Source organism: Sphaeramia orbicularis, chromosome 2 (genome assembly GCF_902148855.1).
Source record: "Sphaeramia orbicularis chromosome 2, fSphaOr1.1, whole genome shotgun sequence".
In the NCBI taxonomy this organism is placed as follows: Eukaryota; Metazoa; Chordata; class Actinopteri; order Kurtiformes; family Apogonidae; genus Sphaeramia; species Sphaeramia orbicularis.
This window is the reverse complement of record NC_043958.1, coordinates 25,486,965-25,514,445: the sequence shown is the minus strand read 5'-3', so window position 1 is coordinate 25,514,445 and position 27,481 is coordinate 25,486,965. Positions and strand designations below refer to the sequence as shown.

Below are 27,481 nucleotides of genomic sequence, written 5' to 3'. Positions count from 1 at the left end.
CAGAAGCTGTAGTGGGTGTGGTATTTGTGTCTGGAGACCCGCCCTCCAGGGCCGCGAGCCAATCCCCTCCCCTGTTCCCTCCACATGGCCGTCTCCGCCCCGCCTTCTCTGTGGGCAGTCCCTTTTCCCATGTCCTGGTTGGCCACAGAGGTGGCCCACCCCTCCACATGTCGGACCACCCCTTTCCGGGTGTAGGTGGGCCTCGAGTGTTCTCCGGTCCCCTCCCCCGCCCACGCTGTTCCCCGGGGGGGTCAGGCGGACCAGTCCGGAGTGTCTGATGAAAGTGACCCTGCCCTGCGTCTGGAATCTTCCACTGTCTCATCAGGCCTGTTTCAGGTTTGTCCATGCAGACAGAAAGCCTCAGGTGGGAAAAACGTCCGGCAGAGGCTAGGGGTCATCTGTGCAGCCAGAAGCCGCCTGAGTTCGGACCCGGTGGGTCTGTGTTCATTGCAGAAAGTCCCTCGGATGGATCAGGTAGATGTTTCAGTGAATGTCCATGCCCTGAACACCACAACAGGACCGTCTGGTCCGCTGACTTCCACCATGGGCATTTGTGCAGCTGTGCCAGAAGTCAGTCCTCCCCCCTGCCTGCAGCATCAGCAGCGGGGGTGGAGTCGGGTTGTGTGGAGTCCGGCTCCGGCGGTGGAGAAGGCCGAGGATCAGCAGACCTGGGGGGCCTGCTGGGGCCCGTTGACGTTTGGCCGGTTCTGGAATTACGGCTGAGTGTTCCGGGAGGGGGGGCGGGTTCTCGCGGCGTCTTTGTGGGCAGGCGTCCAGACCCGGACACCAACTTCGCTGCCTGCACAGAAACACAGGGGGGGGGGGGGGATATGGTATATGGTAAAGTGGCGGAGCTCAAGCTCCTTGATATCAAAAATCTGTTTTATAACTGTTTAATCTGTATAATCTGTTTTATATGGTTTATATGGTATATGGTTTTTATAACCAGCAGCATAATTTACCAGATCTTACAGACGTAGCACAGACGTCGCACAAAAATACAAGGGAAGTATAAAGTTATGAATACAAAGAAGTGGTTTAAATATTCTAACAAATTAGGCATAAAAGGGAAAAACACAGCTAGATGGTGTTTACAGTGTCATCTACGGTTACAAATGCCTCAGTTTGTTTTTGCTTCATTCAGCTTCCTCCAACCACATCTCAAACCATTTGTTACAAGTTTCCTTTTGTTTAAATTCCCTGACCTTGTTTTTTCTCTCTTAGCCTCCCTTTAACTCATTCAGTTTTTGCACACCCAAAGTTGGCGTTTTAGGAAAAATACCCATGTTTACCCAATAATCAGCACATTCAGGCACAATTTCCCCATATTTTCTTTTTACCCATGGGTTTTGGAATAAGGGTTCTTTCAAGTTTGTTATAAACTTTACTCTACTGTATTTACATACAGTAGCAACCTTATACGATTTTTCTTTTTGGTTGAAGGCGAAAAAATCTCCCAAAAACGCCTGTACTCTATGGCATTTGCATACAATAGCAACCCAACTCAGGTTTATATATTTTTTTTTTCCCACTATATAAACCTGAATTGTATCCCACTGTAAATGTTACAGTGGTCACCAGTGACGTGAGTTTGGAACACAGAGAGTAAAAGCCCCACACACCCCAAACTGTAACTTTCTCACCGTGTGTGGCGTTGAACTCAGTTCTGATTCCAGTGGTGAGACGGGCGGGGCTCAGGGCCGGTCCCCCGTCTGCGGTGTCGTTTTACCACGGGGCTACAGCCGCTTTTTTGGCCCGTAGGATGATCAGTCCACCAACCTCCATTCCCTGCCCGACAGCACACATGGGATCCTGCCGACAACGCCAATTTGTTGTGGAAATGTTCAACTGATAACCCACACAAAAAGAGGAGGAGAGAAAGTTGGAGTTAAAATAAATAAATGCATTTATTGAGAAGTCAATCACAGAGAAACTCTGTAAGTGAAGTCTGATTAAACAAGAGAAAACTAAAGATTATATAGAACCAAATCCAACCCCCTCAAACTATGATGCCATTCCTTACGTACATCGTACCACTCCATACAACTCCTTCCCTGCTCCGTGAAGAGGTCATGATGACCTCTTCACTCTAACCTTGCTTGGATCCTATCTGGAGTGCAGGCGCCATCCTCTATCTACACATTCAGATATTTAGGTGTTTGGGTTTTAACTCAAGGCAAGAAAGAACTTCATTCCTGGGTCGGGGGTGTTACAGAGTGGTAAACATCACACATAATGAATAATGACTCAGCATTAAAAGAAGATGTACTAACAGTATAAAATATAAAGAGTATAAAATATAAAAAGTAAATTTTTCCACCACACTATCTATCTATCTCTAGTGAATTGTGGGAATAACATGAAACTGAGTGTTCCACAGCATGGACAGAGGGCGCCACCTGCTGACCGGTCTTTAATACTTCCCTCTGGTGAACCACTGCATCACCATGATCCCAAAACAGCACAAATTCAAACCTGCTCACCCATGAGGCGTTCAGGGACTCTTCTCTGGATGTGGAGATTGACAGACACATGTGAAGTTAGTTATCTGCTGGGCAGTGATTAAAATGCTTAATCACAGTGGATTTTTGTGATTAATTGCTCTCCATTGCATCGTTATGTGCAACATTCAACAATTAATGCAAAAGTAACATTTCACATTTTTATTTTAAAGTTTCTGCAATATTAACTTCAAAGTCCTGTAACATTTACTTTGCAAATACTTTTAATAACAGTATTGCCTTTTTTGAAAAATACTGCTACATGAACAAAAATGCAATAACATTTAGTTTGAAAATACTTAAAATAAAAAAAAGGTGGTTTTTAACTGAAGCACTCCATTTACACAGAAGCAGTTTAAAACATTCATGTGAATCTATAATAATAATAATAACAATAATAATAATAATAATAGCTTTATTTATATAGCACCTTTTAAAAACAAAGTTTACAAAGTGCTTTTAACAGACTAAGTAGAGGGTGCAACAGCAGGATACAAGATGCAAATAAAACACTAAAACAGAAGCAACACAATAAGAGATATAATAATAATAATAATAATAATAATAATAATATATTTTATTTATAGGCACCTTTCAGGACACTCAAGGTCACCGCACAAGGTTGTTAAAAATAAATAAAACACGATTAAAATTACAAATATACATATATAAAACACATAGGTACATAAAATGGCAGTAGATAAAAGTGAAATTATGGAATAGAGTAGGCCTGTCTGAATAAATAAGTCTTAAGCTGGGATTTAAATGGGAGATATGTATAACAAATGCAAAAACAGGACACTTCGAATAAATTAAATGAATCAAAATAAAGAGGGCAGGGATAACGTAACATGATGCTGTCAAATCAATGTAAAAATAAAGGAGTGAGATAAAACAACATCATGTATGAGAATATAAATTAATAATCAAACAGGATAAGATTCAAATTTTAAAAATGAAAAATTAAAAGGGACAAACATCACATAAAAGCAAGTCTATAAAAATGTGTTTTAAGAAGTGATTTAAAAGATGTCACTGATTCCGCAAGCCTTGTCTCCTTGGGCAGGCCGTTCCAAAGTCGAGGGGCCCTGATGGAAAAGGCCCGGTCACCCTTAGATTTAAGCCTCGACTTCAGAACAGCCAGGGGCCCTCTGCCCCCCCGAGGATCTAAGGCTGCATAGTCAACTAGTATCTCATCTATACAGCTAGGGGCCAGGCCCATTTGAGCCTTAAAAGTGATCAGTAAAATCTTAAAATCAATTCTAAAACACACAGGGAACCGATGGAGGGATGCCAGGATAGGGGTGATGTGATGTCACCTGTTAAAACCAAATCTCAACTTAAAAATTAATATAATCAACTAATATAATCAAATCAAGGAGAAAAAAAAAAAAAAAACAAAGTTATTGGCCACTGTACAGTACAGAGGCACAATCATAACCTTCTTAGCAACTGCATGTTAACATTTAGAACTCTGTTTACTTTTTTTCTGAGCATGAACCAGCAAAAAAGTTTTGCTTTTATCATCAGGGAGCAGCATAAACAGTCAATGGCCCTGCTAAAGTGGTTCAATACAAAGAGGTACACAAGTGCAATTTACTGTGCAGGGGACTTTTTAGTCTGTCAGTTCCATGTTTGTACTGGATATCTGTGGGAGCAAAAAAGAAAAAAAAAACAAACAAAAAAATAAAAGAGAGCACTTTTCAGTGCTACAGGTTGAGTAGTTACACAATTACAAAATTAATTGTAATAAATGCATCCATTCCTCTGGCTTTACATTTCTTACTCCTCTGCACCAAGCCAATTGCTAAAACATACAAGGCCATTTACATTCTCAGATGACCAAGAAGCTCTCTTTTTGTGAACAATATGACCAGCAAGAAAAACAACCTTTAGAATAGAATAGAATAGAATGGAATAGAATAGAATGTCTTTATTGTCATTGTACAGGTACAACGAAATTAAAAAGTGCAATCGTCCTAGGTGCCATAAAAAAAGTATAAATAATGTACATAAGAGTATAAAAACTAAAATATAAAAAGAAAACCCTGACAGCATAAATATCTAAAAAGCAGCATAAAAAAAAGAGTGTTTCTAGAAGTATAAAAGACACATAAAACATCATATACTCTGGACAACATTCAGCATTCCACACAATTACTTCATGTCCAGCAGTATTCAGTGCAGTTATGGCCCTGGGATAAAAACTGTTTTTTAGACGGTCTGTGCTGGCCTTTAGTGTCCGGAAGCATCTGCCAGAGGGTCAAAGTTCAAAAAGTTGAAAGCCAGGGTGCGTTGAATCCCTGATAATATTCCATGCCCTCCTGAGACGGTGTGAACTGTAGAGGACTTCCAGGGAAGGAAGGGGGCAGCCGGTGGTCTTCTGGGCCGTGGTGATGACCCTTTGGAGCGCCTTCCCGTTCGCTGCCGCACAGCTCCAATACCACACAAAGATGCAGTACGTTAGGATGCTTTGTATGGCACATCGATAAAAAGACACGAGCAGTTTCTGGGAGAGATGGTTATTCCTGAGAGTCCTCAGAAAATAAAGTCTCTGCTGTGCCTTTTTAACCCTTTCATGCATGACGTCCACATTTGTGGACACATAGTTTAAGCTCATTTTCTAAAGGGTTATAAAGGCAGTATTCTCCAAACCACACGGGTTTCCCCTCTATAGACCCTAAGCAATACAATGAAAAGATGTGTCATCTTAGTTTTAGAACTTTGACTGCTCTGTGATCTCATAAAGTTATCCTCCTACGACCCATCTGTGGGTTTTTTGTCCACGTTTGTAGACAGGAGTCATATCTTTATACAACCCCCCCCCCCAAAAAAAAAAAAAACAAAAAAACAAAAAAAAACAGCTGTCCACCGCAAAGGACATTCCATAAAAATTTTTAAAAATGTGAGTGAAAAAAATATTGCATCATGATGTTTCCAATATAGGCAATTATTTAATTAAAAAAAAGTCAAAACTCAAATATGAAATATCTTCTCAATAAAGCCATATTTAAAAAAAAAAAAAAAAAAAAAAAAGTTCAAAATGTATTTCAACTTCAGCCTAATTTTGAGTAATAAAATCAATAAAAAAAAAAAAAATCTAGATCATTTTTTTTCATAATTCGTGCATGAAAGGGTTAATGATGGCTCTGGTGTTGGCGGTCCAGGTCAGGTCATCCTCGATGTGCACGCCCAGGAATCGGAAGTTGGAGACCCTCTCCACACACTCCCCACCAATAAACAAGGGCTGAATGTCTGGTTTTCTCCTGAAGTCTAAGACCCTCTCCTTTGTTTTGGTGGTGTTCAGGATTAGGTATAGACAGGCCCGGACTGGCTAAGCGGGAGGACTGGGACAATTCCTGGTGGGCCGGTGTAATATTTAAGCCGCAAGGGCCAGAGTTCACTTTAAGTATATATTTAATATTTTATTCTTTTTTTTGTGTGTGTGGGGGGGGGGTTCAGTCATAGCACTGAGTTGATCACGTAATCTGCAGCCGCTGTTCCTGGGCCCCACCCCCTCTACTAGCAAGCTGTTTTTTTCCTTCCTCTTTTTTGCAGACTCACTGTGGCCTGATGTAACATGTCCTTGCACATATGTTAGTAGCTCTATACTGTAGCTGTGGAGCATAGACCATCTGTGCTCTGTAGGCTGTCGAAGGTCAGCTGTGTTTACTGTTTGAAACATGGAGAATAGAAAGAACAAGGGTGGCACAGAGAAGGCAAGAATTAAAAAGAGGAAAGCTCTGGAAGCAAACGCAGCCAAATGTGCCAAAATCTGCAACTTTTTCACAAAAACGACCTCCCGGTTGGAAACAACTAATGAGGACGATGAAACGGGTAAACCACCTTTAAAGTTAGTTATCGAGTCAGTGAATTGTGTGGCATTGTGGTGTGTAACATAACATTATGTAATTTAAATAATAGTATGATGTGACGCCACAGAACTGGGAAACTTTGTCTTGTAGCTCCTCAGAGTCAGAAAGAACATCCAGCAGCAGACACCAGCCATGAGCCCACAAGTCCAGAGTGGGCAGGTAGGACTGCTCATAGAGGGAAGATTATGAATAAATAGGCTCCAATGAAGAGTATGGTGTAGGCCTGTTCAGTATGAAAGGTGCTCTGAGATGCTCCAGCACTACATGAATGAAACTGACACCAAGGCTTTGAAAATAGAAGATTTGTGCTGAGAATTATGAGCATTTTTAAAATGTGCTTTAGTGTCAGAAGCAGAGCCAGGAGCCAGTAGTGATGAGGGGATTGTTCCTGTCAGGATGGAAGGAAAAGGTGAGCTGTTGGAACAGACTGTGTCAACAAGCATTAGTTCCACTAAAACCACTTTCTATACCCAAACGATAGTACTAACCTATTTTATTTTTTATCATATCATATCATATCATATTTCATCATATCATTTATCATCCTGCGACAACCTTGGTCATTGATGTGATGTATTTGTGAAATTTTATAAATAACTTGTTAACATTTGTTATGGTTTTGTGAGGGTAATAGGTTGCAGTGATCCCCTTGGGACATTGTCTTAAGGGGGGGGGGGGGGTGTTAGGGCCCCTGGGGTCCTCTGGGGGAGCTATGTATGTTTCCAGCTCTTGCCTTCCGACAGGCACCTGATGAGATGATCAGGAACACCTGTGGCACCCAGAGTTCCTGCCTGCCTGTAGTCTTCTCTCTAGCTCTCTCTTTCTGCTGAGTTCTCTGCCTGCTGCCCTCACAGGTCCTTGGTTTGTAAACTCTTGGGTTGGTTATGTTTTGATATTTTGTTCTGTTCCGTACCTTTCAACACTCACATCAGCACATGTCCACTCATGCACACCTACACTACTGACGGTTCATTCACATTCTGTAAAATACTTTAGTTTACTTTTCCCTAATTTGGTCTAATTTGGTTTAATTTCGCTTAATTTGGCTTATTTTGATTCAATAAAATTCTTACGTTAAACTTCATTTATGGTGTGTTCCCCTTTTTTTGTTGTGGCCTCTGAGCCAGGTCATAACAGCCGGTCTGAGGTATGAAACTCCAGGGCTGAAAATGAGTCTCAGTCCAGCCCTGGGTATAGATGTTGCTGGTGTATCCAAACACTTTAGTGCAATGGAGGCCAGTCTGCTGTGTGAGCCTGTATGTTTGGACCCCCACTCTAATGGACAGGCATCTGGACTGATAGTGGCCTCCGCTCTGTATCGACGCAGACAGTTCTCAACTGAGTCTTCCTCCTCTTCAGAATCAGACTCCAATGAAGCAGCTACAACGACTAACTTTTTCATTGGTGGCTCTGATGTTTTCACAGGTCTTTCTGCAACAACCTGCAGAATAAGTTGGTGACAGACGACCACACCTCAGCCCGCTCATCTCTGGGTATACACTTGTGGTCCTTGAATCTAGTGCGGTAGCAATCTTCAGATACACTATATTGCCAAAAGTATTGGCTCACCCATCCAAATAATCAGAATCAGGTGTTCCAATCACTTCCATGGCCACAGGTGTATAAAATCAAGCGCCTAGGCATGCAGACTGCTTTTACAAACATTTGTGAAAGAGTGGGTCGTTCTCAGGAGCTTTTATTTTATATTCAAGAGTAAATGAACACAAGTGAGCTGCCCAACAATTGAATTTCTCATTGGAGATGAATAAAGTAATTCTTATTCTTAAATAAACCCCCAAACCACTTCTTTTCAGTGCCGTCAGGACTGCAGTTCAAATTGTCAGCCTTCAGGACACTATTCAGCTTCGCTATCATCAGTACATACAAAGTTGCCCACCTGTTATTTCAACCAGCCCACCCTAATATGACCAGTTAGAACCGGCCCTGTTGGAATCTATCCCAGCTACCAACCAGCAAAGACTGGCTAAACCATCAATGTGTCACCAGTTCATCACAGGGTTGATATAAATGAGCAACCCTTGCTAACCACTGCTCCACCATTCCACCCAGAAGAAATGATGGTGTAAAATGTATTTTGGTGCCCATACACACATGTAGTAATGTAAATTTGGCATATACACATGACCACAGTTTGTTACGGACAAATCATTTATGTTTGCATGCCAAGTCTTAACTACCTTTGGACATCTTATAAAACACATGTAAATGACGTAACACCATAGTCTAAACACAGAACACTTACAGGTGGAAGCTATGAAGATAATGCAGAAGCCAGTACTCGATGGGATGTGGTAGCCAATTCTGTCCAACATACAGTACAAAGGTAGAGAGATGACAGGGTTTATTGACCTTGAAATATGGCTGCTTCTTTTCTACAGCAAGTTAATTAAGTGAAGGAGTTAGTGATGAGCTGTATGACTGAAAGCATTAAAGTAGGAGTGCTGCTTACATTTACATTTATGCATTTGGCAGACGCTTTTTTCCAAAGCGACTTACAGGGGAAACCAATCATATCACTCAATCAATCAAATTTTATTATATAGCGCCAGATCAAAACAAAAAGTTATCTAATGACACTTTATATATAGAGTTGGTCAAAACCAGACTCTAAGCCAATTTACAGAAACCCAACAGAATCCTCCAGGAGCAAACACTTGTGACTGGTGACAGTGGAAGGAAAAACTTCCCTTTAACAGCAGAAACCTCGAGCAGACCCAGACTCCTGGAGGATGGCCGTCTGCCTTGACCAGTTGGGGTTAAAGAGAGAGAGTAAAGAAAGAGAAAAAGAGAGAGCGATAGAGATAGAGACTGGGGGAGAGGGGGAGTAGGGGGAGACACATGGAGGCAGTTGAGGATAAGTGAGTGATGATGATGAAGGCAGGAGAGAGGCAGGACCATCACAGCAGGTCCAGAGATAATCCTGGGAAAATCTGTGATAATCCTGGGAAAAACTTTATTAGAATATTTAAAATGGAATGTCTGACAGTGCTAGGACAGGAGGTGCTCTCAGAAGAGCTGGGTCTTCAGGACCTTCTTGAAGATAGGCAGGGATGCCTCTGTTCTCGTAGTGCTCAGTAGAACATTCCACCAAAGTGGAATGACCCATGAAAAGATCCTGGATTGTCTTGTACAAGGTCTGGGGACCGCCAGACAATGTTCCCCAGACGAGTGGAGTGGTCGTGGGGCGACATAAGCTTTTATCAGTGCACCTAAGTAGGTAGGAGCAGATCCACTGAGAATTTTGAAGGCTAGGATTAACGATTTGAATTTGATGTGGGCAGCTATGGGTAGCCAGTGTAACTCAATAAGTAACAGGGTGACGTGCCCTTTTAGGCTGATTGAAGACCAGACGCGCTGCTGCATTCTGGACCATCTGTAGTGGTTTGACAACACAAGCTGGGAGGCCTGATAGAAGAGCATTGCAGTAGTCAAGGCGGGAGATAACCATAGTCTGCACCAGGAGCTGGGTGGCCTGTTCAGTTAGGTATGGCCTGATCTTTCTTAGGTTGAACAGAGTGAAATGACATGATCGGGTGCTTGCATCCAAACCGGAGTTGAACTGATTGATGTCCTCAGAGCAGTTTGGATCTTTACGTTTGTGGGCTGGACTCTGCTGTAGAGGCATAAATGTGGAGCCCAATGTCACTGAAGTGTTACTGAAGGACTGGACGAGAGAAGGACTGACTGTTGAGCTAGTGATGTTCTCATTGGTGGAAGTCTCATGGTCAATTGAATCGAGGTAACTGGGAAAGATCGGCACTGTAACCAAAATACAGAAGACCAAACTGAAAATAAAGTGGTGTTAAGTCTTGGACCACTGACGACAATAAGTAAGGGAAAGGGGGTGAATTACAAAATCTGTGATTAACAAGGGATTGTATCTATAACATAAAAGCCAAGTGGCCTTTGTGTGTCTGTGTATGTGTGTCTGCTTTATAACTAAACTAAAAAAAAACTTTTGGGGTAGTTATGTATTTTGGGTCAAGGATCAGACAAGCGAAAACAGCTTATTGATACGACCAATATTTTTTGAGTTATTTGTTGATAAACTTGGCTACACTGGCTGCAGGATATTGTCATCAGTTGGTTGTCCATCTGTCCAAAAACTTTGGCATGCACTGATAAGTCAGGCCGAGGGTTTTCAAGTGCCTGCGTGTTATGTTTCCAGCTCAGCGGACCATTAGGACATGACGGGATGTCCAGCTGTGATTACACACTAACAAAGTTGGTGGCCCAGTTTCACTCTGCCGGTTCCTAGTCAGACCCGGTCCGTTCCGGTAAATGGTTGATTCAATATTTTTATTAAACCCCTTCAATTAAGGCCAAAAGCCCACACTTGAACCATGTCTTGTTTCATTTCAAATCCACAGTGGTAGTGGTGGTGATCAGTAAACAATGGTTTAAAAAAACTACTGTCAAAGTTTACTTATGTGGATGCAGTTACTTTTGCTCCTGGCTGGGAATGCAATAATGGAAAGACCCCTTTTTTAAACTACGTTACAGGAGAAGAAAGATGAAAAGTGTTGCATTTAATATTGAAAAATCCAAATTCTATCACAAGCACAGATGCTCTCCACATTCTATGACTGTTAAATCAATTGGACAATGCATGCTATGTCTGAACTTACCAACAAACTGACGGTAGTAATCCATCAAGGAAAAGGGCAGTAAACAAAAGGACCACAACCATCTCATGATGCGTATGGACTTCCTGGTACCATTCTAACTTAATTCTAATACTTAATATAACTGCCTTCTGACTCAGACTTACCCTTCTTTATGGTAGAGTGTTGAATTGTTGGTGTGTTTGCAGTGGCCACAGAGCAGGTATAGCTGGTTATGAGGTACATGTGTAGTTTACAGTGTCCAGTGCAGGCCATCTCTGAGCAAACAAGTAAAAGTAGGATACCTAAAGAGGCCTCATGGAATTCCATTGCTGAGACAGTAAAGAACACAGCCAAAGACAACCAAAGGAGAACAGATATAAAAGCAACATCACAGAAAAAGTACAGAAAAAAAAGTGTTGAAAAGAAAATTTGCTGGAGGGAAGCTTGAGAAATGGAGACAAATATTGGATTTTTCCATCTCCTTTGGTTAAATCCTCAAGCAAGAACCCATCATGTGCTTTGGCTGTACAAAAAAGATAGATAGATAGATAGATAGATAGATAGATAGATAGATAGATAGATAGATAGATAGATAGATAGATAGATAGATAGATAGATAGATAGATAGATAGATAGATAGATAGATAGATAGATAGATAGATAGATAGATAGATAGATAGATAGATAGATGAACACAGAGGTAATCTTTGTTGTTTCAGGTCTCCTGTTTGTCTAGCAAATAATGGCAATGGTATTTACTTAATATTAACTTGTCATGCATAGGGAAATTAAGCAAACAGTATATGGAGCCAAAACAAATGACTTCAATGTTTGATATTGAAAATAAAATTTCACATTGAAAACACACCCTGAAACTGAAAAAAGAAACAATGGCTTTGAAAAATGTGTATAGTAAAAAAAAGTTCTAATAACATCAAAACAGGTATTGGCATTGATAACGTTTCACTGAAGTTTAAAACACGAATGTCTTATGTTATATAATTTCATTTTTATTATTTTTTTTGCATTTTGATGTGTGTTTGAATGAAAATCATAGCATTTTTATTTGATGTCACTGTTTCATCAATGACAGTTTATATTTTTGATGATTTTGATTTTCTTTTTTGAACACATTTTTTTTCGCTTACTGTGATTTTTAGTTTCATGTTTTTGTCACCTTTTTGGTGGGAGGGAGGGTTTGAAGGGAAGGGCTAGGAGGGTGCAATTTGCATATCTGCATTGTGTAAACAGCAACACTGTCACACCATTTAATCTGACACTCTCACCTGAAAAAAATAATCTTAAATTATATCTATCACACACACACACACACACACACACACACACACACACACACACACTGTCACACAAGAGGCTAGTCAGATACAGACAATAGCACCTTGGCTTTAATATTAACACACACATGACACAACAGCATCTTCTCTCACTGCAATTCAGACAGAAGTGACTGAACCACCTGGAATGTTTCCTAGCTAGAAAAAACATCAGCTAACTCATATCTAACAACATAAACAATGATTTACGCTTCACTGCATCAAATATGAGGACTGGTGATGATAATAATGTGTTGGTATTGAGTGGTAGAAGTAAAGAAATGTGTCACATATCCTAGTTTAAGCCGGGTACTAGTGCTACATTCCAAAGTGCAGGGAGGTAGAATATATCTCAGTTCGAGTTAATTACATCCCACCTCAAAGCATTCCAGATGATCCGTGTCGACCATGAACAACAAATATGAAACATTTTCATGGAGATCTAAGCTCTTATTTGTTTTGTTACTGAAGAGGCATTTTGACTGTCGACAGTACAGTGTTCAATCATATATGAAAACTAGAAGGAAGAGGTGAAATAATGGGTGCTGCTGTATTTTTGTTGTAAAAATATTATGTTTCAACCATGTACTGTTTATGGTTTTGAAAATTTTCTTGTTAAAAACTGACATTAAAAATAATTCTCTTTACCACCCCAAAAAATGGGCTAGAAACACTACTGCCCCTGCAGTCTTCTTACAATTAAAACAAAAAAAAACAAAAAAAAAAGAAGTGGTGGCTATGATCTGGGATGAAGTCAGTTCAGTTTATCTAATGTCAACAAAGGATGAGCTCCTGGTGCCTCATTAAAATAGTAGGTGTGGAAAACCATCACTGATAAACTCACACTGTTGGTGTGACTTTCTGTCACTTAGTGAGAACTTCTTTGTGTGCATTAAGAGCTAATGTCTGCTTGTACAACATACTTTGAGGATTTTTTTTTTTTTATTTGAGCTTCTGAATGTTATATTTTTAAGTGTATGCTGATGTATCTGTTTCTTCAATTTTTTTAATTTCAGTGTTAGTCATGGATGTTTGTGACATTGAAATTTTAGATACAACCAAAACTATCAGTGATTTCATAAATGATAAAATCAAAGAGCGTCATTCAGTGGTAAGTATCCCAGACATCATATACCTCCAGTTGTGTTATTAATACATTGTGTAAGTGAATTCTGCTTCATTTATTCAGGACAGTGAAGTGTCATTCCATGTGGCAAATTTGGATGATTTACACCAAAAGCACATCAGATGGCTCAGGACTCTACCTCGAGTGAAGCCTTTCTATGCAGTGAAGTGCAACAGCACCCCAGCAGTGATCAGGATGCTGAGCACTCTGGGTACAGGCTTTGACTGTGCCAGCAAGGTACTCCCAAAACAATCCAACACTGTGTTTTCTGTCGTCCACAGTCTTCACTTGGAGATGTTTTCCTCTTATTTCCTTGCACATTTTAAACACATTTTCATTGATTACAGGGTGAGATAGAGTTGGTCTTGTCTCTTGGAGTCACTCCTGAGAAAATCATTTTCGCACATACCACAAAACCACAATCCCACATAAAATATGCCAGTACTCGTGGAGTGGACATGATGACATTTGACTGTGAGGAGGAACTCCTGAAGATTTCTGCTTGTCACACCAGAGCAAAGTAAGTAAACACAAAGTGTTGTGTTGATCAGATCCTATTGTGAATTGTTTGTTCTTCATTGGTTAAGAACAATCTTTCCAGACTAGTTCTGCGGATTGCAGTGGATGACTCCAAGTCAGCAATAAAACTCAGCCAAAAGTTTGGAACCAAACCATCAGTGGTTAAGAAGCTGCTGGAACGATGTAAAGAGCTGGACTTAGAGGTCATCGGAGTCAGTTTCCATGTAGGTAGTGGATGCACAGATAGTTTGGCGTACAGACAGGCCATCGAAGATGCTCGGCATGTCTTTGACACAGCGGTAAGTAGAGAGGTCATTTCCTGACAAAACTTAGCAAATGAAAAAAGACACATGCTATATATAAGTGTTTTTGTAAGAACAGAACATGATTAACAAATACATTTAGTTTATTAAATACCCATAAAGTACAGGTTGTCCCATAAGTCTCCATACATAGGAGACATAATACATTCCATACATATATGGTTCTAACATGTATTTCTTTCTATTTCTTCTTTACAGTTCTTCAGCAGTGGAGGACACGCATTGAAATGTGTTCCCGACAAAATGGCAGTCATATAGAGCATATTATATAAAATAAAAATGGTTTATGTCAAGAAATGTTTATTTTTCTTATGTATGGAGACTTATGGGACACCCTGTACATGTTGGTAGATCACATGACTGTAACAAATCATGCCTGAGTAATAACGACAGCATATACCTGTTTTTAGTTTTTCTACTGTATTTATGATGAAGGATTTGAAATCTTCATCCTCCACAACAGCAGGTGGTGCAAGAAGTTTATCACATAATAATCAAATAAATAAAATGTGAAATTTAGAACACAATTTTTAACACAATTCTGGTGTTGTAATATTCAAGTCTGGTCTCAGATTCAAGACCAGTCTCCAGACCATTTTCTGCTTTTTCCATCTTGTCTCGGACTTCACCTTTTAAGACTCCATCTTGACTTGGTCTCAGACCACAGTAGGAGGAGAAGGACTCGTAATAACGAAATCCAAAACAAAAATCCAATTATACACTATCACAAATAAATTTACATAATAAAACATATGGAATGTTGACGGGCATTATTTGAAAAGTACATCCCATGGTGCAATGCAAAGATTCTGCATTCAGTGAGTATCAGTGACTTCACTTCAGTTGCTGCTGGAATCACAGAGCAGAGACAAGATGAGCGACCAATCTGGAGTCATAAAATTTTCCTTTCATAATCACAAAACAGTAATTGCAAAAGACCTGGATGGGCTTAACATGTTGATGACAGAGCAGTGCTGTTGAAGCAGTTTTGAAAAACTGGCAGAAGATGATGCATATGGTAGGGATTTTTTTAATGATAGTGAAAAGTCCATATGAAGAGGTTAAGTAGACAAGAGTGTGTCAGACTGCTCCTGTAAACATTTCCCAGACTAGCTTAGTCTGTAGATCTAACTGTTGATTACCTCCGCCAAGGAGGTTATGTTTTTGTTTGTGTTGGTTTGTCTGTCTGTCTGTCTGTGTGCAAGATAACTCAAAAAGTTATGGATGGATTTGGATGAAAATTTCAGGAAATGTTGATACTGGCACAAGGAACAAATGATTAAATTTTGGTGGTGATTGGGGATGGGGGGCACTGATCTGCCTTGGCGAAGGTCTGCGCTTTACGAGTGCTTTTCTATACCAGAAGCACTTGGAGAGCGCAGACCTCCGCCAAGGCAGATCAGTGGGCCCCCGTAGCCCCTGTTATGGAAATGTTCAACTGATAACCCACACACAAAGAGGAGGAGAGAAAGTTAGAGTTAAAATAAATAAATGCATTTATTGAGAAGTCAATCACAGAGAAACTCTGTAAGTGAAGTCTGATTAAACAAGAGAAAACTAAAGATTATATAGAACCAAATCCAACCCCCTCAAACTATGATGTCATTCCTTACGTACATCGTACCACCCCATACTACTCCTTCTCTGCTCCGTGAAGAGGTCATGATGACCTCTTCACTCTAACCTTGCTTGGATCCAATCTGGAGTGCAGGCGCCATCCTCTATCTACACATTCAGACATTTAGGTGTTTGGGTTTTAACTCAAGGCAAGAACTCCGTTCCTGGGTTGGGGGTGTTACAGAGTGGTAAACATCACACATAATGAATAATGACTCAGCATTAAAAGAATATGTACTAACAGTATAAAATATAAAGAGTATAAAATGTAAAAAGTAAATTTTTCCACCACATTTCCTCCCTTTTGATTATTCAACCGAATCAATCATGCAAAAACATAAAATTTACGTACGAGTATCAATAAATGATTATAAATGATTATCAACCCAAAGACAACCTAATTAAGCCATATCTCTCCAGATATTCTCCAGATAAATTATATGTAGCCAAATTTCCAGACTTTGTGTCTTTTTTCTTTTTAGATCAGGTTTGACATTGGAGGACAAATAGCAAAATACTATGAAAAAAATACTATAAACATCCACCCATGATCTATCTGCTTTTGGACATCAGTCAGACACGTTGCTTTCTTCATACACCATCAAATCATCATCAAGATCATCTAAGTCATCAAAATCATAATTATCATCATCATCATCAATCACTTCATGCTATACCATACTAAAAGTACCAATCACACTGCTAATCATTGAACGTATTATTGGAATGATGCAACAGGATAATCCGAGGAGTAATACAAACACACCAAAAATCACAGCAATAATTTTCATCAACATTGCCTTCCATCCCCCAGACAGCAGCCAGCCCCAAAAATCCCAGCCTGTTGTAGTGTATGCAGTGTTTTCCTCATGTAGGACTCGTCTAGGGTGATCAAACTGATTGTGGAAACATCAGGTACATAGGTACAACACTGGTCGCCAATAAGATGACAGACACCTCCCTTTTCAGCCAATAGGAGATCTAAAGCTGCCCTATTCTGTAATGCGACAGTGCGGAGAGCTTTCATCTCACTGGTCATTAAACCCCTGTTCAACAGACGCAGTGAGATTCTCTAGCTCCACAGAAAGTTCTTCTATGTACCAAGCTAAACAATCAGGGCCGTACATGGGAATAATACTGATTACAAACTTATGGCCACCTGAAATCCGATCCCGTTTTACACGGGTGTGAGGCGGTGACATGGTCAATTTGGAGATAGCTGGAACCAAATAAGAGAGGTGACATGTACCTGCCCATCATGCTGGGAGATACAGATAAGAGTGTAGACCACACGTCCACACCATATCTGTAGGACAGCCACACCCATAATCAGAAGGAGTTAGAGCTACGGTGGCATTATATGTGGTAGTAACATTAAAAATAAAATAAAATAAAATAAAAATATGAGATCTTAGCATCATAATGTGTCAGTGGGGATGGTGTACCTAGTAATGCCGTGAGATTGTAAAGGACTATAACTGGAGAAAAGTAAATTTATCAGCCCTGTTTTCACAATTTGTTAACCCGCAGGCTACCTTGAGAGTAATGTTACACCCAGATGTGTGTCCCAAATTATACCGTGTGTGTTCTGTGACTGGGGAATGGAAGCACAACTGTGGAATGAAAAAAAGATTAGACAGATCTCTGAGCCGAAAAACATTTTTCTGTACCATAGTAATATTAGTGTCTCTAGAGAAATTTCTTGGATTTCTGAAGGAAGGTCACGTTGGGTCTCAACCCCAGCCAGGGGTACGCCGTGACAGACGGCCACTGTCCACTTTATCATTGTCAATAGTGTGTGATTGATCAAGAGAGGATAAGGAGCAAACAGAGTATCTTCATGTGAGCTGTGTGGCATCAAACTACACACATAGCACGATTGATTAGTGACACGTCGTGTCAGATCACGTGTCACTCGCCACCATGTGTTATCGCTATAGTCGTGGTGATCAATGAGGTGGAGGTCACGTCCGTGACGTCCCCGAAGCTCCTCTGACCCTAGCTGTCCTCCGACAGACCAGGGCGCAACAGGAATGTGATGCGGTGGTGAAGGATCAGATACCTGATAGAATGTGTCCATGTACCACATGTACAGGCACAGGAGGGTGATGCAGATGACAGCTGACCCTTTGATCACCTCCATCGTCGTCGAATCAGTGTATGTGTGGGGCAGGGGGTCTTCAGTCACTCGCCAGTGACCAGGCAAAGGATAAGTGTATATGAGACGTCACTGGGGTCGTTACCACCGCTAGGTTTCAACCAGTGAGTCTTGTGAGTGTAGGTGTGTGATACAGCTGTGTCCAGCTCCGGTGTCCAGTCGTCCAGTCTATGCTGTTGATCGATGCTCCGGCCCGTCCTCGGCTGCAGCAGTCGGCGGTTCTCCCAGAAACCGCTTACAGTGGATCGCGTGGATCCACATGGCACGTTCAGCAACCTTGACCGCTGTGTGCGTCGTCAGGAGCACCTGGAAAGGTCCTCGCCACCTGTGCTGTTTCCAGTGCTTTCGTCTGAAGTCCCGGACCAGGATCCAATCCCCAGGCTGCAGCGGATGGAGCGGCCCCTCTGCAGGAACCGGTAATGCTGATCTCACCAGTACCTGTACTTAAGATAGTTCAGAAGAGAGTTTCCTACACTAAGACAACATGTCATGCTCCAACAATGCTGTCAACCCGGTGCTTGGTTGGGGGCCTGGAGACCTGTATATGGGGTCTCCCAAACATAATCTCAAAAGGACTCAGCCCACTTCGACTCCTACGTCTCATTCTCATTTGCATGAGGACCAGAGGTAGGGCCTTGACCCAGTTAAGACCTGTTTCCTCACAACATTTAGCCAGTTTTGATTTTAGGGTGCTATTTTCCCTTTCAACAGCGCCCCCTGATTGTGGATGGTATGCACAGTGTGTTTTGAAGTCAAAACCTAGTATTTCCCCTAACTCAGTTAGTGCTGTGTTCACAAAGTGGGACCCATCGTCTGATGAGATCCTCTTTGGGATCCCCCAATGAAAACAAAACAAAATGTCAGTTACCAAAGCCTTAGCCACTGCAGAGCTGTCTGCATGTTTTGCAGGAAAACATTTATCCAACATTCCTCCCTTAGACACATGATCTACGCCATGTGTCAGCTTAGCAAACCAGGGGAAGAAATGTTTGGGCCGACAAGGTCGTCCATCAGCTGCCCCAGGTGAAACAAAAGACACAAGCCTGTGAAGAAGGACAACAAAGGAGAAGGTCATCAACATACTGTAAAGGAGCAACACCTGGTGGGAGGTCAAGGTGGGACAGCGAGTCAGCCAAATCGAATTGTAATGGTTGGGGCCTCGCAATACCCCTGAGACATGCGCGTCCATGTGTACATTTTGTTTTTGAACTGAAACGCGAACCAATATTGGCTATCTGCATGCACGGGAACAGGTGTGAACGCGTTCGAAAGGTCAATGACAGAAAAGTGAGATGCAGACGGCGGAATTTGTGATAAAATCGTGTGTGGATTTGGGACCGTGGGTATGCGTGGAACCACGGCTTTGTTTACAGCCTGTAGGTCTTGGATGAACCGTCATGTGTCCGGGTCAGTGGGGGTTTGCGCCTTTTCCACAGGAAAAATAGGGGTCCTGACCGGTGAATCAGGACATGGGACTATAATTCCCACATTCAAATAAGCTTCGAACTCGGACTGTTTTTGACATGGCCTGTAATCAGATCGCGGGGTGATGATGACCGGTGGGCAGTTTCGGACGAGACCCACATCATGTGGACCAGTAGCCCAGACACCAGGTGGGATATCAGCCAGTTTGGGTGGCACGGAGACGGGTGAGAGGCCTGTGGGAGATGCAGACATACAGGTGAGCGCTTCATCATTTAACAACTGTACAGTTTTCTGACAGTGAAACACTGATATCATGCTCTGTCTGTATACCCCCAGTCGGGGAGCGAACATGATGGCCGGGTCAGAGGTGGGACACAAATCTGACACCTGCAAGGCCTTTTCCACAAACGGGCCCACGTCTTTCCAATCTGCATGGCATGGTTTGGAAAGAGCAACATGCGTGGTGCAGCACCAAGCCTGTAAAAAGAACGTTGGTTATCAGTCAGTGACACAGACAATGCACAAAAAATATGAATCCCAAAACATGTAACCCGTTGTGAGCTTATCAGACTCTGTGTGAAAAAACTTTTCCTCATATGTGGGGTCAGGGCCTCCAGGACTGAAATGAGAAGCACAATATAAATCCTTTGGGGGTGAGACATAAGCGCCAGGCTGAAGTCTGCTGTCACTTAGCTCGACCCATTTTTCTGTAATTTGGGGGGAACAGACTTTCCACTGGTATACAGAATCTGGTAACCCAGCAGCATACCTAACCATTGTGTGTGCGTACACAGAATGTGAGTGGAGATCTGTGCCTGCGACTGTGTTTTGTTGAGTTATCGTTAACCCCTCTGGACCCGATTCAAGTTTTACCCCCAATTTGCACATCAAATCCCGCCCACACAAATTAATGGGACAGACGGGTGCGAGTAAAAAAAGAATGTTAGAAAGTACATTCTTGTGAAACACATGTCAACGGAACAGTAAAGCTCTCTCTGTCCTGTTTACCACCAGCCGACACAGAAATAATAGTTTTTCCACTCAACTTTAGTGTAGGTGTTAAGTCTACATGTCTGATCACAGAGTATGTAGCTCCACTATCTACTAAAAACAATAACTTAAACCTGCTTATAGTAAGATCAACCACAGGGAGCTTCTGATAGGAGTCAGTACACAGCTGAGCGTGTGTGTGTGTGTGTGTGTGTCACCTCCTCCTCCCTTGGGCAGTGCAGCAGAAGCTGTAGTGGGTGTGGAATCCGTGTCTGGAGACCCGCCCTCCAGGGCCGCGAGCCAATCCCCTGCCCCGTTCCCTCCACGTGGCTGTCTCCGCCCCGCCTTCTCTGTGGGCAGTCCCTTTTCCCATGTCCTGGTTGGCCACAGAGGTGGCCCACCCCTCCACATGTCGGACCACCCCTTTCCGGGTGTAGGTGGGCCTCGAGTGTTCTTCGGTCCCCGCCCCCGCCCACGCTGTTCCCCGGGGGGGGGGTCGGGCGGACCAGTCCGAAGTGTCTGATGAAAGCGACCCCTGCCCTGCGTCTGGAATCTTCCACTGTCTCATCAGACCTGTTTCAGGTTTGTCCATGCAGACAGAAAGCCTCAGGTGGGAAAAACGTCCGGCAGAGGCTAGGGGTCATCTGTGCAGCCAGAAGCCGCCTGAGTTCGGACCCGGTGGGTCTGTGTTCATTGCAGAAAGTCCCTCGGATGGATCAGGTAGATGTTTCAGTGAATGTCCATGCCCTGAACACCACAACAGGACCGTCTGGTCCGCTGACTTCCACCATGGGCATTTGTGCAGCTGTGCCAGAAGTCAGTCCTCCCCCCTGCCTGCAGCATCAGCAGCGGGGGTGGAGTCGGGTTGTGTGGAGTCCGGCTCCGGTGGTGGAGAAGGCCGGGGGTCAGCAGACCTGGGGGGCCTGCTGGGGCCCGTTGACGTTTGGCCGGTTTCGGGAATTCCGGCTGGGTGTTCCGGGGGGGGGGGGCGGGTTCTCGCGGCGTCTTTGTGGGCAGGCGTCCAGACCCGGACACCAACTTCGCTGCCTGCACAGAAACACAAGGGGGGGGCATATGGTATATGGTAAAGTGGCGGAGCTCAAGCTCCTTGACAATTGAAAATATAACTGTTTAATCTGTATAATCTGTTTTATATCTGTTTTTATAACCAGCAGCATAATTTACCAGATCTTACAGACGTAGCACAGACGTCGCACAAAAATACAAGGGAAGTATAAAGTTATGAATGAAAAGAAGTGGTTTAAATATTCTAACAAATTAGGCATAAAAGGGAAAAAAAACACAGCTAGATGGTGTCATCTACGGTTACACATGCCTCAGTTTGTTTTTGCTTCATTCACCACATCTCAAAACATTTGTTACAAGGTTTCTATTGTTTAAATTCCCTGACCTTGTTTTTTCTCTCTTTGCCTCCCTTTAACTCATTCAGTTTTTGCACACCCAAAGTTGGCGTTTTAGAAAAAATACCCATGTTTACCCAATAATCAGCACATTCAAGCACAATTTCCCCATATTTTCTTTTTACCCATGGGTTTTGGAATAGGGGCCTCTCTGTCCACACCCCCGTCACTGTGCCCCGGCCGGTTTCCCATTTTTACACTTAGAACGTCTTCTAAGTGGTTTTTGTTCCTTGGCGAACAAAATACTAAAAAACCCTGATTTTTCTTTTCAGTTGTCAGCAAAAAAATCACCTAAAACGCTTTCAAGTTTGTTATAAACTTTACTCTACTGTATTTACATACAGTAGCAACCTTATACGATTTTTCTTTTTGGTTGAAGGCAGGCGAAAAAATCTCCCAAAAACGCCTGTACTCTATTGCATTTGCATACACTAGCAACCTTATACGATTTTCTTTTTGGTTGAAGGCGAAAAAATCTCCCAAAAACGCCTGTACTCTATTGTATTTGCATACACTAGCAACCCGACTCAGGTCTCTATATATATATATATATATATATATATATATATATATATATATACTTATTCTTATTTTTTATTTCTTATTTTTTTATTTTCATTTTTATTTTTTTATTTTATTTTATTCTCTCTTTTTTTTTATATATATAAACCCGAATCGCACGCCACTATTGTTTCAGTGACGTACCCAGTGACGTGAGTTTGGAACACAGAGAGTAAAAGGCCCACACACCCCAAACTGTAACTTTCTCACCGTGTGTGGCGTTGAACTCAGTTCCGATTCCAGTGGTGAGACGGGCGTGGCTCGGGGCCGGTCCCCCGTCTGCGGTGTCGTTTTACCACGGTGCTACAGCCGCTTTTTGGCCCGTAGGATGATCAGTCCACCAACCTCCGTTCCCCGCCCAACAGCACACATGGAACCCTGCCGACAACGCCAATTTGTTATGGAAATGTTCAACTGATAACCCACACACAAAGAGGAGGAGAGAAAGTTAGAGTTAAAATAAATAATGCATTTATTGAGAAGTCAATCACAGAGAAACTCTGTAAGTGAAGTCTGATTAAACAAGAGAAAACTAAAGATTATATAGAACCAAATCCAACCCCCTCAAACTATGATGTCATTCCTTACGTACATCGTACCACCCCATACTACTCCTTCTCTGCTCCGTGAAGAGGTCATGATGACCTCTTCACTCTAACCTTGCTTGGATCCAATCTGGAGTGCAGGCGCCATCCTCTATCTACACATTCAGACATTTAGGTGTTTGGATTTTAACTCAAGGCAAGAACTCGGTTCCTGGGTTGGGGGTGTTACAGAGTGGTAAACATCTCACATAATGAATAATGACTCGGCATTAAAAGAAGATGTACTAACAGTATAAAATATAAAGAGTATAAAACATAAAAAGTAAATTTTTCCACCACACCCCCACCCCACCACCTCCGATCACCACCAAAATTCAATCATTTGTTCCTTGTGCCAGTATCAACATTTCCTGAAATTTTCATCCAAATCCATCCATAACTTTTTGAGTTATCTTGCACAGAGACAGACAGACAGACAGACCTTGGGGGGGGCACTGATCTGCCTTGGCAGAGGTCTGCGTTCTCCGAGTGCTTCTAGTTATTAATTGGGGTGATATTAAATCATGGTTATGAAAACTGACTTGTTTTTATGGTCTTGGTCTCGACTCTTACTTCCTCAAAGACTTGGTCTTGAGTCAGTCTTGACATAGGCGGTCTGGTCCCCATCACTACACACTTCGTTCTGTTTGGTTTTGGGATAGGCCTCATGTTCAGTATTTTTAGAAACAGTATTTTTACTACTTTTCATCAATCAAATCAATCAGACAAATTTTATTTATATAGTGTCAAATCATAACAAAATTTGTCTCATGACACTTTATTTAGAGCTAGTCTATAGGCCAGACTCTTCATAATCTTAGGTTGTTTTTGTTAAAGTACTAACTGACTGATATTTGTGTTTCAGGTTTTGCTGGGATTTCAGATGAGACTTTTAGATATCGGTGGTGGATTCCCTGGAAATGAGGGCTTTCAGATTCAATTTGATGAGGTATAAAGAATATCTTGATAAGTATGTGTTTCTACAGTGTGAACCAGAAAACTACAAAAGCAAATGATTAATGGATTCAGTTAAAGACAGTTAGACAAAGACTGAGCCAGAATGCACCCGCTTTGAATGTTGTCAGCCCATTAAATAGGCATCTGTAGGTGGAATCATGTCCATAGCTTGTAAAGCCACTGGGATGGATGGATGGATGGATGGATGGATGGATGGATGGATGGATGGATGGATGGATGGATGGATGGATGGATGGATGGATGGATAGATAGATAGATAGATAGATAGATAGATAGATAGATAGATAGATAGATAGATAGATAGATAGATAGATAGATAGATAGATAGATCTTTATTGTCATTGTACAATCATACACAGTATAATAATGCAGCGGAATTAGGGCTCAATATTTTTGGTGCAGAGGAGAATTAAAATAAATAAATAAATAAATGATGGCTGAAAATGATGATTTCTAAAAACTCCGGCCAAAGTGGAGATTTTGGCAAATCTCTGTTTTGCATTTGTGTGTTAACAGAGGGAAACAGAGATTCTCAGATGGACATCACAGTTTTTAAAGGACATATTCTACCACTTCACATGCGATGATACAGTCAGAATAGAGGAAGAGGTTGGAGCTGATAAGTGAAGTTACAAGTATTAAACAAGAAAATAAGGAAGACTGATGTTAGCAAATGTTAGCATCTTAGCTAATTAGCGCCCACTGCATCTGCTTAGCAGGATCTTTGTGTATTTACTTGATAAAGAATAAGGCTTTTATGAGGCATTTCTATGAGGGGTCGTATGGGACATAATTCAGAATTAGCATTCACACACACATGTGAAATGCATTCACATACACGTGAAAACGCACACACAAGTGAAAACACACACACGTGAAATGCATTCACACACACACATGTGAAAACGCACACATACACATATGAAATACATTCACACACACATGTGAAAACGCACACATACACATATGAAATGCATTCACACACGTGTGAAATACTTTCCCCAAACATATATTTTTCACTTGACCAGGAAGGCAGAGTAGAGGAAACCAGATCCCACCCCTCCCCAGTTTCATATTGTTTACTGGTATATTTCCTGTTTTATTCGGCTATCAGAAGATTAACCAGTTGCAGGCTCGGCTTGTATTGATGTCAGCAAACGATTTATCTGAGGAAGCAACATTGCTCCATAATTTGTTACCTTCTGCACAGACACTGACAGGTCTGGTAAATAGGTCTACAGACGGCCAGCAACCGACCACTTTGACACAGTCGGTCGTAGTATAGGTTAGCATCAGTAGCTAACGTTAGCTACTGATGCTATCCTACTTAATTAGCTACTTAATTAGCTATATGGAATAAGTACCATATGGTTAGTTGACAACATAACCGACAACACATACACACAATTTTGCTTTAAAGTTACATATAGACAGGTAATGTTATATAAGCTAACGTTTAGCGCTAGTACTAGTAGCTAACGTTAGCTACTGACGCGAGCCTACACTAAGCTGTATTGTTTATTATTTGAGATCCAACTTACCATATCAACTTCAGTCATCTACTCCTCTTTTCGTCGGAGGAAAGCAGCATTTCATATGTGTATGTGTGCGTTTTCATATGTGTGTGAATGCATTTGATATGTGTATGTGTGCGTTTTCATATGTGTGTGAATGCATTTGATATGTGTATGTGTGCGTTTTCATATGTGTGTGAATGCATTTGATATGTGTATGTGTGAATGGTAATTCTGAATTATGTCCCATACGGCCCCTCATACATTTCCACATCTTCACACTTCATATTTAGTTTCTCAGTTCTTTATCTGTTCTGTCCAGGTCAGTGGAAGGTAAATGAAGTAATAATTTATGTCAGTGCACAGATTGATTGAAAACAGACTGTTAATACTCAGTGTAACAGGCCAAAGTATACCCCCAACTGGAATATATCAGGGATATAAACTGGCTGAGGCCCGATGATTCGATTTGACTTAATTTGATACCCTGGGTATATTCTGGCCGAGGCCAGTTTATTCCCCAGAGATGAGAACAAACAGGATTGTAAGATTTCTGTAAATTGGCTTTAGAGCCTGGTTTCGACCGGCTCTATATGTTAAGTGTCAAGAGATAACTTTTGTTATGATTTGGTGCTATACAAATGAAATTTGATTGATTAAGGCAGGTAGGTATTTATAGGTCAAAGACCAGAGGGGGAGTAATTGAGATGTGGTGCTCCTCCTGATGTTCAGATAAAATTATCTAGAATTTATTACGACCTGTATGTATGATTGTATACCTGTGGTATTTTATTGTCCTAGTTTTCAAAGGTAATCAACGAGGCGTTGGATGAATTCTTCCCGGCTGACAGTGGGGTGCAGGTCATTGCTGAACCAGGACGGTACTATGTGGACTCAGCCTTCACACTGGCTGTGAACGTTTTTGCTAAAAAAGTTGTCATGGATGATGTGACTCGAATCAGAGGTGTGTATAATGTGTCTATAGACCATTCCCACACCAGACATTATCCTGTGACATCACACTGTGGGCACAAAGCTCCAGTTCTGTCACTAACAGGATATTATCATACTGATGTTTCCATGTCATGTAAAATAAGGAAATGTGAGACACTGTTAGAATTGTACTAGTTAGTAACTGATCAGCAAATGATCAAATGGTAACAGAATTATCTAAATACTCCTTGTTAGTGTTCAACCACTTCTTGTGTTTTGGCTAAAATGTTAATTGTAAAATGTCTGCTTTCCCAGATCCTGAGAATGACAGAGTGATGATGTACTACATCAGTGATGGAGTCTTTGGCTCCTTAAACTGCCTCATAAATGATCCTGCCCACACAAATGTGGCTCCGTATCTCCACAGGGTAATTTCATCATATACTACATACTTTATATGCAGCCAGATGTTTGTCCTAAATGTAATGTCCATAGGTGGTGGAGAGCGGTGAGAAGAGATACCGGTCCATTATCTGGGGTCCGACCTGCGACAGCCTGGGACAGAGTCACTGCCAACTACTGGATGCCTGAGGTTCAAGTTGGGGACTGGCTTCTTATTGACAACATGGGAGCCTACTCTGTGTGTTGTTCATCTGACTTTAACGGCTTTGACAAAGCAGACATTTACCCTGTTTTATCTGCTCAGACATGGAACATGTTCAACTTGTCTTAGTGCTGAGGTCATTTATTATATATTATAAGTAAGATCCAGGACCAATAGAGAAAATAAAAGTAATTTACTCATGCGAGTTAATTAAACTTTTTCTGTAATACAAACAGATTATTTTCAGTGTAGAATTTTTCTCTGTATTATGGTATGGGTGCATGCACTATCCTGAAACTATAAATTTTAAAGTGACTGATAACTTTATGTAGACTGCTGGTATATGTTTCAACAATAGTAAAAATGAATATTTAGATTTTTTTATTTTTT

At 41.5% G+C, this 27,481-nt stretch overlaps 1 pseudogene; it reads left to right on the top strand.

The window, feature by feature from the left end:
- The first annotated feature begins 13,409 nt into the window (after positions 1–13,409).
- On the top strand, positions 13,410–27,220 carry LOC115431613 (ornithine decarboxylase-like; annotated as a pseudogene).
- The last annotated feature ends 261 nt before the right edge of the window (positions 27,221–27,481 follow it).